This window comes from Trachypithecus francoisi, unplaced genomic scaffold, assembly GCF_009764315.1.
Source record: "Trachypithecus francoisi isolate TF-2019V2 unplaced genomic scaffold, Tfra_2.0 Lachesis_group9, whole genome shotgun sequence".
Lineage (NCBI taxonomy): Eukaryota > Metazoa > Chordata > Mammalia > Primates > Cercopithecidae > Trachypithecus > Trachypithecus francoisi.
The window spans coordinates 11,122,790-11,136,830 of record NW_022681474.1 but is presented as its reverse complement, the minus strand read 5'-3'; positions in this window follow the sequence as shown (position 1 = coordinate 11,136,830).

Below are 14,041 nucleotides of genomic sequence, written 5' to 3'. Positions count from 1 at the left end.
CCGGCTCCTTGACGGGTTGGACCAGGAGCTTCCAGAAGCCGCTGGGCAGCATGTACCCTGCTGCTCCCATAAGTTGTGCAGGGCGTCAAAATCAGGCCCTTGATTCTTCTACCAACCCTGTTGTCAAGAAGAGTGGTCGATGCCCCTGTGTTTCTGCCAGTTATGCGAATTTTGACATATTGGCCTGACTGGTACTGGAGGAACTTCTCGTCCTCTTTATGAGGCTCTTGGTCTTCATGAGGGGTCCTATGCAGTCACAGTGCCAAGTAGGAGAGGAAGGAAAGGGGAGGCTTTGTGAAGGGCTGAGGGGACGTGGGCTCTGTCAACTCCTTTTGGGAGCACCGAGTGCTCTCTGGGATGCTCTCGCCTCTCCCTAAGAGTGGAAGTGGGCTGGATGTGGTGGCTCACACCTATAATCCCAGCACTTTGGGAAGCTGAGGTGGAAGGATCGCTTGGGACCAGGTTTGAGACCTGCCTAGGCAACATAGTGAGAGCAGATTCTCTAGAAAAAAATTTAAAACTTAGCTGCGTATGTTGGCACGTACCAGTAGTCCCGGCTACTCAGCAGGCTGAGGTGGCAGGATCATTGAGCCTGGAAGGTTGAGGCTGCAGTGAGCTAGCGATTGTGCCATGGCACTCCAGCCTAGGCACAGAACGAGAACCTGTCTCTACCGTTAAAACAAACAAAAAAGAGCAGACCAACTTCTGGGAACTGAAGGGAGTACCTTTGTCTTCTGAGTACGTGCGTAAGAGAGTGTGAGGAAGAAAATACGATATCTTGTTTAGTTTAGGTTTTAAACAACTTCACCCCTGTCCATAAAGACCCACAGTTTCCCCCCAGAAACTTCTGCTGTCAGAGCTTGAGAAAACAAAAACAAAGACCAAAAACAAAGCAAGGACTTCCTGGGTAATGAAGCCAGAGGATTATTTCATAACAAGCATACTTTTTTCACATGACATCTGGAGGGTTAAGTTAGAACAGAGAAGCCAGCCACCTGCCAAGGAGGTCTGAAGAACCCAGAAGTGACATTAGCAAGGGTTTCGTTTCACGGAATCCAAAGGTCTGTTTCGTCAGTCATGGCCAGATTGGGTATTAGCCATATCTCGAATTGACGAAATTCATTTTTTTTCTGAGAAATTCGAAACTTTTTGTTTGAGTAACCTCATTCTTCCCCTCCCCAACATGCGATGAAAGACTGTTCCTTGTCTGTTAGATGAAGAGACTGAACTCTGTTGAGATTAGGCTAATTTCATCCCTGGTGGATGTGGGATGAATTTCTAGTTCTCTCACTTGTCTTTTTCTTTCTCTTTCTTTTTTAAAATTTTACTTTAAAACTGACAAATAATAACTGCACATATTCATGCGTACATAGTGATGTTTCGATACATATGATGTGTAGTGATCAGAGCAGCATAATTAGCACATCCACCATCTCAAACATCCATCATTTCTTTCTGTTGGGAATATTCAGTATCCTCCTTCTAGCTATTTTGGGGTTTGTTTTTGTTTTTGTTTTGAGACAGAATCTCGTTCTGTCACCCAGCCTGAAGTGCAATGGTGCGATCTCAGCTCACTGCAACTTGTGCCTCCAGGGTTCAAGCAATTCTCCTGCCTCAGCCTCCCAATTAGCTGGGATTACAGGTGCCCGCCACCATGTCCAGCTAATTTTTTTGTATTGTTAGTAGAGTCAGGATTTTGCCAAGTTGGTCAGGCTGGTCTCAAACTCCTGACCTCAGGTCATCTACCCTCCTTGGTCTCCCAAAGTGCTGGGATTACAAGTGTGAGCCACCGCCCCACCTCTTTCTAGCTATTTGAAACTATGTAATACATTATTGTTAACTGAGGTCATCCTATAGTGGTACAGAACACTAGAACTTATTCTTTCTGTCTAGCTGTAATTTTGTGTCCTTTAATAAATCCGTCCCTATCACTCCCTTCTCCTCTCCCTTCCCAGCCTCAAGTATCCTCTGTCTACTTTTTACTTCTGTGAGACTGACACTTTTTAGCTTCCACATGTGACTGAGAACATACCGTGTTTAACTTTCTGTTCCTGGCTTATTTCATTTATCATAATTCCTCCAGTTCCATCCGTATTGCTGAGAATTACAGGATTTCATTCTTTTTTTTCCATTGTGTATATATACCAAATTTTCTTTATCCATTTATCGGTTGTTGGATACCTAATAACTGTCTTTTTCTGAAAAAGTCAGCTCTCTCCCTTATGACCCATATTTCCCCATGTTAGTAACTTACCTGCATTTTTTTTTTTTTTTTTTTTGATACAGCAAGATCTTGCTCTGTTGCCCCAGCTGGAGTGCGGTGGCATGATTTCAATACAGCCTCTAACTCCCGAGCTCAGGTGATCCTCCCAGTCAGCCTCCCAAGTAGCTGGGATTACAGGCTCGTGATTGGTTAATTTTTGTATTTTTTGTAGAGACAGGGTTTCATCATGTTGCCCAGTCTGCTCTCACCTGGGCTGAAGGGATTGGACCACCTCAGCCTCCCAAAGTGTTGGGATTACAGGCGTGAGCAACTGTGCCCAGCTTGTTTGCCTTTTTAAGACAACGGAATTCTTCATTTTCTGCGAGCTCAATTTTGGTGCTCTGTGGTACCTACTATGTTCCAGGTACATGAGTACTTGTATCATAGTGAGAATAAAACAGACCAAATCCATGCTATTATAACACTGCTCGAGTTCTGAGGAGGTGAACAGACAAGAAGCAAATAAACCGATGAAAATATGGTGTAATGCTCTGGACGGTAAGTCTCACAAAGAAAAATAATGCAGGTAAGTCAATCACGCCAGGGATGGGGTGGAGAGGATGCTTGTTCAGGTGACGAAGTCGATGAAAGCCATTGGGTGGAGCTGGAATACAGTGATGGAACAAACCATGTTGCTGTTTGGGGGAAGAGCGTTGCTGAGGAGGAATGACTCGATGTCCCAGGAACAGCAAGCAGGCTGGCGTGAGTGCAGGAGCCAGGGGCCCAGGTCAGAGATGCAGGTGGAAAAAGTAGGCGGGGGCTGGGTCAGTGAAGGCCTTGTAGGCCAGGTGAGGAGTTTGGGATTATATTCTGAGTTGATGGGAAGCTATGGAAAGGTTGGGAGCAGAGGGGAAGTGATGGGGTTTTTGCATTTGTCAGTCGAAGTGGCAGTAATGAGGTCTGAGGTCATAGTAGTGGAGATGGTAAGCAGTGACCACTTAGGGAATCTACTTTAAAAGTGGAACCTACAGAACTACTTACTTGATTGAATGGATGCGGCGGGGTTGGGGGGAGGAAAAGAGAAGAATCAGCATGACCCAGATTTCTGGCTTGTGTACTCAGTGAGAGATGTTGCCAGTTACTAAGATAGGGAAGATGAGCAGGAGCTGGTTAGGATTACGAGGAGCTGAGAGCTCTGCTGTGACCTGCGTGGAGATGCTAGGGAGGTGCTGGACCAACAGCTCATCTGAGAAACTGTGCTCCAAAGTGGAGCAGAGGGTATGAGGCAGCAGCAGGAGGCAGCTGTGGCGACTGCAACTGTGAGGTTTCTTTTAAAATAGACTTTGTTTTCAGAGCAGTTTTAGGTGCACAGCAAACTTGAGTGGAAGGTAGAGAGAGTTCCCCTGTGCCTCCTGCCCCCACACATGCACGGCATCCCAACTATCAACACCCCTACCAGAGCGGTGCATTTGTTAGAACTGATGAACCTACTTCATTTCAACTGATCTCTGTATGATCTATTCTTCTGGGAGGAAAGGGGGTGAAATTGCAGTGGGCAATTTCTGAAAATAAATATGTGTGGGGTGTATGTTGGTATATTTCCGAGTGCTGTAGCATATTCACCAGTCACCTGCCTGGTGCACTTGGAGTCCTCCACCTCGCAGTCTCCTCCACCCGACAATCCCCTCCACCCCGCAGTCCCCTCCATCCCGCAGTCTCCTCCACCCCGCAGTCCCCTTCACCTCGTAGTCCCCTCCGTCCCACAGTCCTCTTTGGGAGTTTTTGCACAAAGTATTCAGTGCACAGCTGAGTTGCATACACTCGGGTGTGAATATGTGACTACCTGTGATGATGAAATCCTGGACAGTTGGAATCTGTACACACAGTCTTAAAATGACAATAGCTGTGTAGCTGTTCTTGTAGCACCAGGAGCAATGTAAAGACACACCACCTGCGCACCAGGACAGCACAGAGGTGAGCTCGCTATTAGTTTCTAAGTATTTCCAACACTTCTGTCTTTGGAGTTTTCTTTTTAAATGTTTAAATCAAACGTCTTGGCTAACATTTAATCAGGGTCATGTTATTCATGCACACCTCAACATGATTGTGTTTTGGAATATTTATCACAGTTCTTCCCTTGTAAATATACCCTGAATATTGAATAAATAGTTGCTCAATGAATTAATTGATTAATTATAATCAAAGTCTGGACACTAGAAGAATAAAGAAGAAGAAGAAGAAAAAAAAAAGAAATCTGGCTGGGTGCAGTGGCTCACACCTGTAATCCCAGACCTTTGGGAGGCTGAGGTCGGCAGATCACCTGAGGTCAGGAGTTCGAGACCAGCCTGGCCAACATAGTGAAGCCCTGTCTCCACTAAAAAATCCAAAATATCAACCGGGCATGGTGGTATGCACCTGTAATTCCAGCTACTCAGGAGGCTGAGGCAGGAGAATCACTTGAACCCAGGAGGTGGAGGTTGCAGTGAGCTGAGATCGTGCCATTGCACTCCAGCCTGGGGAACAGAGAGAGACTCCATCTCAAATAACAACAACAGCAACAAAAGAGAGATCTGTGCTTGGAGCTTCCAAGGGACAGCAAGAGATAACGTGGTGGAAGGTTGTGGAGGATAGAGGTGGCACTTGTTAGGATAGGGAGCAGGTCTGAGAGGGGAAATTAGAAGGCACCAAAGGCAAGCTTTTCACACTACCCAAACGTTCCAAACCACCACACAAAATGTGTTTTCTCTACTTTGCTGTTATTTTTCCTCTTCTTTTTACCCCTCCTTTTTCTCTTTCTCTCCCGCTGTTTTCCATTTTGAACATTTCTTCTTTTTTAACTTCTATCCCACTCATTATACCAAGATCAAACAATAACATATACTAATAATTTGGATCTTCTTCTCTTTGGATTTAAAAAAAATTTTTTGAGTGACATACGTGTTTATTGTACAAAAATTTATATGATCCAAAAGGAGAAAATAATAAAAAGTACATTTCCCTCTACTCTCTGTCCCAAGCTACCCACTTCCCCTCCCCTGAGACAAACCAGTTTCTTGGTGTGCATTTGTCCAGAGAGTTTTCTAAACATGTAGAAGCATGTTGCATACATAGTCATCAGTGCTGTCTAGACACTCAGGAGGCAGACAAGGAGATGGATTTGGGATTGCAGGATATTGATTGGGATCAACATCTGTGAAAAGACAGGAAAGGAAACAGGACCGGGCAGCGGGAGAAGCCAAACTGCCACACAACCTTTGCCAGCCGTGGGAGCTGCAGAGCGCCTGGCGGGTCAGTCATCCTGGTGTGTGCCAGCATGGCCGACCCTTTCTGCTCCCACCACGATCTGTCATTTTGGATCCCCTGGGGAAGGGTATCCTTGTGGGTGAGGTAGTTCTCTGCAGCTGAGGCCCACCAGCATACAACTGTGGCTAAAGTATATCTGCTGTTAGCTCCCAGCAGCTGGCTGTGTCCTTTGCTGGGGGCCTGGTTCGGGCACCTCTGTGTTCCCTTTCATCCGTCTCAACACTGCTCGGATAGACTTCTCCATGGACACCAAGAAACAGGACCTCCAGCTTGCTACTGACCTCTTTTCTGGGGAAACTGAGGGGAGGGAGGTTGAAAGGAAGACCTACAACTCCTGTGGCTACCGCTGTCCCCAAGCCACAGCAGATGCTCATCCTCACCTGCACCCTGTGTCCCGGAGAGCTGCGGGCCCGGACAGCATCTTTGCTGGTCTTGGTGGCTTACCTGGTGGGGTAGTCAGCCCTCATCCCTGGGGGTGTGTGTCCCTGGTCATCATGTCCTTCTTATACCAGAAAGGATACACTACTCCAAATGGCATCACAAATGGTACAAGGAGTGGCTTGAGGAGCTGAGGTGCACCTGATCTGCTGATCAGGGTCATACACAAAGCCCGAGGTGCCTAGGTTGCAGCTGCAACTCATAATCCACTGAAACGTTTGTGTCCCTTGGCAAAAGTGTGATTCCTTGGGGATCAGGACCTCCCGCCCTGCAGAGCCCAGAGTTGCAGGACTAGGAAACACAAGATCCACTGCTGGGTCTTCGGGAGCTATGATAAGGCCACTTATGCCCTTTGGTTTCCAGACCCATGTGTTCTTCCTACTGGAGGGAGTCAGACCATATAAAGTTTTTCTTCTTGTTTTTGAGATGGAGTCTAGGTCTGTCGCCCAGGTTAGAGTACAGTGGCATGATCTTGGCTCACTGCATGCCTGGCTAATTTTTTTGTATTTTTAGTAGAGACAGGATTTCACCACATTGGCCAGGCCGGTCTCAAACTCCTAACCTCAAGTGATCTGCCTGCCTCAGCCTCCCAAAGTGGTGGGATTATGGGCGTGAGCCACTGGGGCTGGCAGTGTAAAGGCTTTTGATTCAAAGTATATACTCCATTCTGGAGAATGGTGCCTCACCGTCACAGACTGTCACCTCTGAGTTGACATTTTAATGCCACCTTTAACCAACTATTTCAATGCTTGGGCCAGCAGCTTCTGCGTAGTGCAGGCTGTGGTGCGATCTGCCTAGGGAATTAGGAGTCTACGCTGCAGGGCTCCAGGTCAGCCTCTGTGTCTCTTATCCTACCACTTCTTTCATGGCCCTACCATGCCAACACTTGGGTGACTAAGGAATGACAGGGCTGACTGGTGTCACCAGGGCTGGCTTTGTCATTTTGTCTGCTTGATTGGTTAATGCATCTTCTGTGATGGACACTTCCTGGGAGCAAAGTCATGAGATAAAAAGACCTTCATGCTTCACACTCACTCTGTTTTTTCTTGTTATTGTTTTTGTTTTTTTGAGACGGAGTCTCACTCTGTCATCCAGGTTGTAGTGCAATGGCATGATCTCGGCTCACCTGCAGCCTCCGCCTCCCAGGTTTAAGCAGTTCTCCCGCCTCAACCTCCAAGTAGCAGGAATTACAGGGGCCCACTACCACACCCAGCTAACTGTTGCATTTTTAATTGAGATGGAGTTTCACCATGTTGCCCAAGCTGGTCTTGAACTCCTGATCTCAGGTGATCCACCCACCTCGACTTCCAAAAGTGCCAGGATTACAGACGTGAGCTACCTCATGCAGTCTTTCCCAAATCTCTAACCAGAGAGCCAAGTCTTCTGTACCACTCACAAGTAGGTGTCTAGTCGAATCTTAAACCACATCTCCTTCCCACACAGAGTGGATGGCTGGGTGCATCCCTCAATGCTCTGCCCATTGGAGGGATTTTCTCTCACTGTCGTTTTTCAAGGCCACTCCTCAGTGAAGCTGGGCTGCCTCTGCTGTCTATTTTTGGCTTGCATTTTTATAGTGAACTTGCTTATGTAAAGCAAGCTCAGGCCTTTCCCTCCCCTGTGAGCTGGGGAGTCTTCCCCATAGAAAGTCATGATCCTTTGCCCAGTGTTCAGTTCTAAGGCTAGGATCAGTCCCAGAATCCATTGACCACTCTCCCCATCAGGAGGAAGGAATCTGCAACACCACTGCAAGGATCGAGAGTAATAATTCCCCATCGGCCGGGCACGGTGGCTCATGTCCATCTGTAATCCCAGCACTTTGGGAGGCGGAGGTCAGCGAATTACTTGAGGTCAGGTGTTCGAGACCAGCCTGGCCAACATGGTGAAAACCCATCTCTACTAAAAATACAAAAATTAGCCAGGTGTGGTAGTGGACACCTGTACTCCCAGCTACTTGGGAGGCTGAGGCAGGAGAATTGCTCGAACCCAGGAGGTGGAGGTTGCAGGGAGCCAAGATCACACCACTGCACTCCAGCCTGGGTGACAGAATGAGACTCCATCTCAATAATAAAAATAATCATAATAATTCCCCAGTCATTCACCAAATGGGCCCGTGGCCCTTTACTTGGGCAAACATCCTACAGAAAGGAAAACAACCAACCATTTGAAGAATTAGTGTAGATACTGTTATCTTGAGACCTGAGGTTCGACTGTGGGTGTAGAGAGCAGAAAATAATGAAGTCCTTGCCAAGGCCCAGTTTATGTGAACCCACCCCGTGGTCCATTTTCCCAGTCTCTGAATATGCAATTGGGGTTGACATTCTTGAGAACTGGTACACTCCCCAAGGCGGTTCCTTGGTCTGTGGAGTGAGGGCATCATAGTGAGAAAAGCCAAAAGGGAGATGCTGAAGCTTCCTCTTCTAAAATCAAGATAGAAAATTAAAGAAGATATCACAGGCTGGGTGCAGTGGCTCACGCCTGTGATCTTAACACTTTGGGAGACTGAGGCTGGTGGGTCACCTTAGGTCAGAAGTTTGAGACCAGCCTGGCCAACATGGTGAAACCCCGTCTCTACTAAAAATACAAAATTAGCTGGGCGCGGTAGTGGGTGCCTATAATCCCAGCTACTGTGGAGGCTGGGAATTGCAGGAGAATTGCTTGAACCTGGGAGATGGAGGTTGTAGTGAACCGAAATCGTGCCACTGCACTCCAGCCTGGGCAACATGGTAAGACTCCATTTCGAAACCAACCAACAAACAAACAAACAAAGACAATATCACAGCCCAGGGGCTGGCAAGGATAGCTTAAGGATCTAAAGCAGGACTTGCTTAACATTTTAGACCTTGTGGGTCATGCAGGCTCCATTGCAGCCATTTGCCTTTGCTGTAGTAGCACACAAGCAACTAGAGACAATCTGCGAATGAATGAACATTTTTGAATGTGAATAAAACTTTACTTACACCAACATTTGAGTTTCATACAATTTTCACATATCACAAAATATGATTATTATTTTGATTTTTTTTACCAACTGTGGGAAAATGTGAAAGCCGTTCGTAGAGCAAAGGTGGTATAAAAACAGGAAGTGGGCCAGATTTGGCCCATGGGCCATAGATTGTGGACTACTGATCCGAAGGATGCAGGGGTGGTGGTCCCCATCATATTTCCATTAAATTCACCAGTCTGACCTTGGAAGACACCAGAGAGATCCTGAAAACAACAGTGGACTACCACAAAGTCAGTGAAGTGGAAGCCGTAGTCGTAGCCATCAGAGCAGATTAACAGAGCCTCAGGTAGGTTGTGTGCAGCATTACGATTTGGCCAAGTTTGCTTGTTTGTTTGTTTGTTTATTTATTTTTGAGACCAAATTTCACTCTTGTTGCCTGGGCTGGAGTGTAATGGTGCGACCCCGGCTCACCGCAACCTCCCAGTCTCCCAGGTTCAAGCGATTCTCCTGCCTCAGCCTCCCGAGTAGCTGGGATTAAGGCATGCACCACCATGCCCCACTAATTTTTTATTATTAGTAGAGATGGGGTTTCACCATGGTCAGGCTGGTCTTGAACTCCTGACCTCAGGTGATCCACCCGCCTTGGCCTCCCAAAGTGCGGGGATTACAGGCATGAGTCACCGCACCCGGCTATTTATTTTTTAACCGTAAAAGATAATCTGAAATAGTTGCAAGGGGGAACAATATGCATTCACAGTTTTTTCCTAGGGCTATGTTAATTCTCCTGCCCTCTGTACTCATGGGGAAGAGAACTGGATGGTCCAGCTCTTCTGCTGAGCATCATGGGGATATTTCGCCAACCAGGTCAGACGAGCACGAAGTAGCTAACTTGTCGGAAGTCTCCGTAAGACACATGAGCTGAAGACAGTGGGAGGGGACTCTTAATAATATGCTGGAGGCTGCCACATCCATAAAAATGTTGGAATCCACTGGTCAGGGGTGTGCTGGGACACACACACCAAGTGACATACCCAGTTGTCTCTGACATCCATTTTTTTTTTTTTTTTGAGACAGAGTCTTGCTCTGTTGCCCAGGCTGGAGTACAGTGGCGTGATCTTTCCTCACTGCAGCCTCTGCCTCCCAGGTTCAAGCGATTCTCCTGCCTCAGCCTCCCGAGTAACTGGGACTACAGCTACCTTTTGTAGAATATCGATGGAACCTAGCAACAGCTGTCCAATCCCATGGTCCTTAGATATATCATTTTCCCGCACTTCTCAAACACCTAACACCACGCACCAGCTAGTGCCCTACCTTGCTCAGGTATCCCATCGCAGCACACCTGGAAAGTTTGCTAAACTTATGACTGTCCATGTCCGTTGAGGTTTGCTGTCTTTTCTTGGTCTCTCCATCTGGGCCTTTTATGTTTTTGGCAGGTTCTGTTATCTGATGTCCTACTTTCACAGCAACCTCTGCTCTAATTTGCTGAGCACAATCAGCCCAGGTCTCACCTCCTTTTCCCACCATATTGTCCCTTAAATCTCTGCTTTAAGCTCTTAGTTTATAGAGGCTACCGCTCTATTACATTAACAAAATCTATGACTGTATACTTGACCCGGGTGTTTGTTCCATCACAATCACTTTCTGGGGCTATTTTACTTTCCCCCTTTTTTCTTGGTTTAACATTGTGTTGATCTGTGTTGGGTACATCTTTTCATTTTTGTGTAAATTTCTGAGTCAATTCCTTCCTAAACAAAACATTTATATGGGTGTGGGTAGGGAATATCCTGAGATCCTGGTCAAGAGTAGCAGAAATTCTTAGACACAGGGAGGATGTGTGTAGAATCTGTTCTTTTAGCCTTTATTTCACTCCATCAGCAGCTGCAAAGATGCTTACAATTTCTTTCCTTTACTTACCTCAGTCACAGTCCACTTCCTGCAAAAGTGTGATTCCTCATCCCCCAGATCAGTGCCTCTTCTGCTTCTCCTGCATTGCAAATGCAGCCAGGAGCACACCCCATTTCTATTGGTCCAAGCAAGGGAATGTTGACTTTGCTCATCTATGTAAGCCTCTTACTGTGCAGGGCTGTGCTATTCTGGTGCCTGAGGTATTCAGCGCAGGGAGTGTTATCCTGTCCTGTTTTTCTTTGCCTGCATATGGCAGACATTTCCTGTAGTCTAGAGTCAGATACGTATTCTGGTTAAAGACCGAGTCTGCGCTTCTATTTCTCATCCATCTGTGGCTTCAGGTGATATCTAAGATGACAAAGAGCAGTGCTAACTCAACTTTTCCCTTTTAAAACTCCAGGGCTTGCTAAACCCTGGTAATAAATAGAATTCTTAGTCAAAGCCAAATAGAATTCTTAATTAATAAACTATGATACAGATCTAGGATGAGTTTCTAAGAAACTAGACTCAGAAATTCCAAGATGGAATTCAAACATTTTAGGGAGTCATCCCAAATTTCCAGGTCTTACCTGAATGTTGTTAGAAATAAAAATGCTATCTTAGACTTGCAAATATGTTTTCCTGTATAGAGACGGTGTGTCACAGTGAGTTGGGGCTCTGCCCATGTTTCCCTAGGAGAGCAAGGCGTGGAATTTCAGAGGACGGCTTTGGAAACTGGGAACTCTGGGTCCAGGTATACGACCTTGGGGAAATAGCTTTAAGCTGCCAAATGGAGATGATCAGAGCTACCATGTAAAGCCTATAGGAGGATTACATTGGCTCAAATATGTAAATCACTCTTCCCAGAGCCTGGTGCATAGGAAGCGCTTGTTAAACAACTTTATTGTCAGAGTGGGAAGAATAGCAGAGTTCCAATGGGACTGGGGGGACTAAACAATACAGTGCCAGAGATACGCCTGGTGGGAGCATCGCCGTCCTGTTCATTATTTAAATCATCTTCCCCTCATGAAGCAGCTTAAGATACTAAAAAGCACACTAACCCCATCAGGCAAACCTGGGTCCTCATCACAGTTCAGTCACTCACTGGTTGTCTGACCTCAGCAAATTCCCTAACCTCTCTGAGGATCAGTTTCCAGGTCTGAAAAATGTGCATAACAGCACTGGTCCTGTTGAGTCATTGGGAATGCGTGAGGATGATTTACATTAAAACCCCTGGCACACGGTTGGCAGTAGTTCTCCCCGACTCTCCTAGGAATGTTTTTCCTCTGTGCTGAGCTGTTGTCGCTGCTCTTTGCAACACTTTTGCTCCACGGAGTGGGAGGATGTAACTTGAAAGGGTTACTAATCCCTCGAAACCCTCAGATCACAGATAAACTCATTTCCCGATCATGCCACGTAAGCCAATGATCTGGCTTTGATAACCTGATCACACGTTGGGGACCACATTAAGGTTGCCACTCAAAGCTGTACTCCTGTTCAAAGCGTTAGAGCAAGGTTTGCTGTTCTGCCCCTATTCTCTGGGGATAGCACTAAAGGGCACAATGGAAAGGATAACAGTGCCCCAAGGAGACATCACTCACAGATGAAGCTCTTGGCCTCACTGGCCAAAGAGTGGGAACCTCCCAAATGGAAAAGGATAAAAACAGTTTATCATTTTATTGAGCATTTTAGGTGTGTGCATATGTAAACTTGGCACTTAAAAAATATCCACATGAGACCAGGTGCAGGCTTATGCCTGTAACCTCAACACTTTGGGAGGCTGACGTGGTGGATGACTTGGGATCAGGAGATCAAGAACAGCCTAGGCAATATGGCAAAACCCCCTCTCTACAAAAAAAATACAAAAAAACTAGCCAGGCATGGTGGTGAATGCCTGTAGCCCCACCTACTCGGGAAGCTGAGATGGGAGTATTGTGTGAGCCTGGGAGTTCCGGGCTGCAGTGAGCAGTGATTGTGCCACTGCACTCCAGCCTGGGAGACAGAGAGACCCTGTCTCAAAAATATATCAAAATAAAAAATATCCATATGAAAGTCATAAATTGCACACAAAATTATATTTTTTAAAAAGTAAATTTCTTATTGAAAAGATTAGTTTTCAACTGATCACTGCAATTAAAAAATGCATGAGGCCGGGAGCGGTGGCTCAAGCCTGTAATCCCAGCACTTTGGGAGGCCGAGACGGGCGGATCACGAGGTCAGGAGATCGAGACCATCCTGGCTAACACGGTGAAACCCCGTCTCTACTGAAAATACAAAAACTAGCCGGGCGAGTTGGCGGGCGCCTGTAGTCCCAGCTACTTGGGAGGCTGAGGCAGGAGAATGGCGTAAACCCAGGAGGCAGAGCTTGCAGTGAGCTGAGATCCGGCCACTGCACTCCAGTCCGGGAGACAGAGCAAGACTCCGCCTCAAAAAAAAAAAAAAAAAAAAAAAAAATGCATGAAAGTCTTGTCAAACAAGCAGAACAGGCACCAATTAGGTGGAAGATGAATTAAAACTTAAAAAAGATTTCAGAAAATTCTATGTACTTTAAAAATTGATAATCTCCTTCTTTATATTTTTACTTTTATTTTTCTCTTTTTTGAGATAGAGTCTCACTCTGTAGCCCAGGCTGGAGTACAGTGATGAGATCTCAGCTTACTGCAACCTCTGCCTCCCAGGTTTGAGTGAGTCTCCTGCCTCAGCCTCCCAAGTAGCTGGGATTATAAGTGCCAGCCACCATGCCCGGCTAATTTTTGTATTTTTAGGAGAGACGGGGTTCTACCATGTTGGCCAGGCTGGTGTCGAACTCCTGGCCTCAAGTGATCCATCTGCCTCAGCTTCCCAAAGTGCTGGGATTACAAACATGAGCCACTGCCAGCCTTCTTTCATTATTTTTATTACGAAAGCAATGTAAGCATATTACTCGGAGATAAAAAAATGCAAACAAGCAAAAAAATTTAAATGAAAAATCCTTATAATCCCTATCTGGATTCAACCATATTGGCAAATATCTTATAGATACTTTCTACATATTTATATATTTTTAAAACAAAAATGGGATCCTTCCATGTAAATTATTTGTCTCTCAACATAATTGAATTTCCCTAAGTTGTTATTGTTCGCTAGTTTATTCCTACGTTTTTGCTATTAGAAAACTTACAGAGCAGGAATAACTGTAGAGAATGATTTAGAAAGACAAATATAGTGAAAAACACTTAAACATTTCTGAAATGGGCCAGGCGTGGCGGCTCATACCTGTAATCCCAACA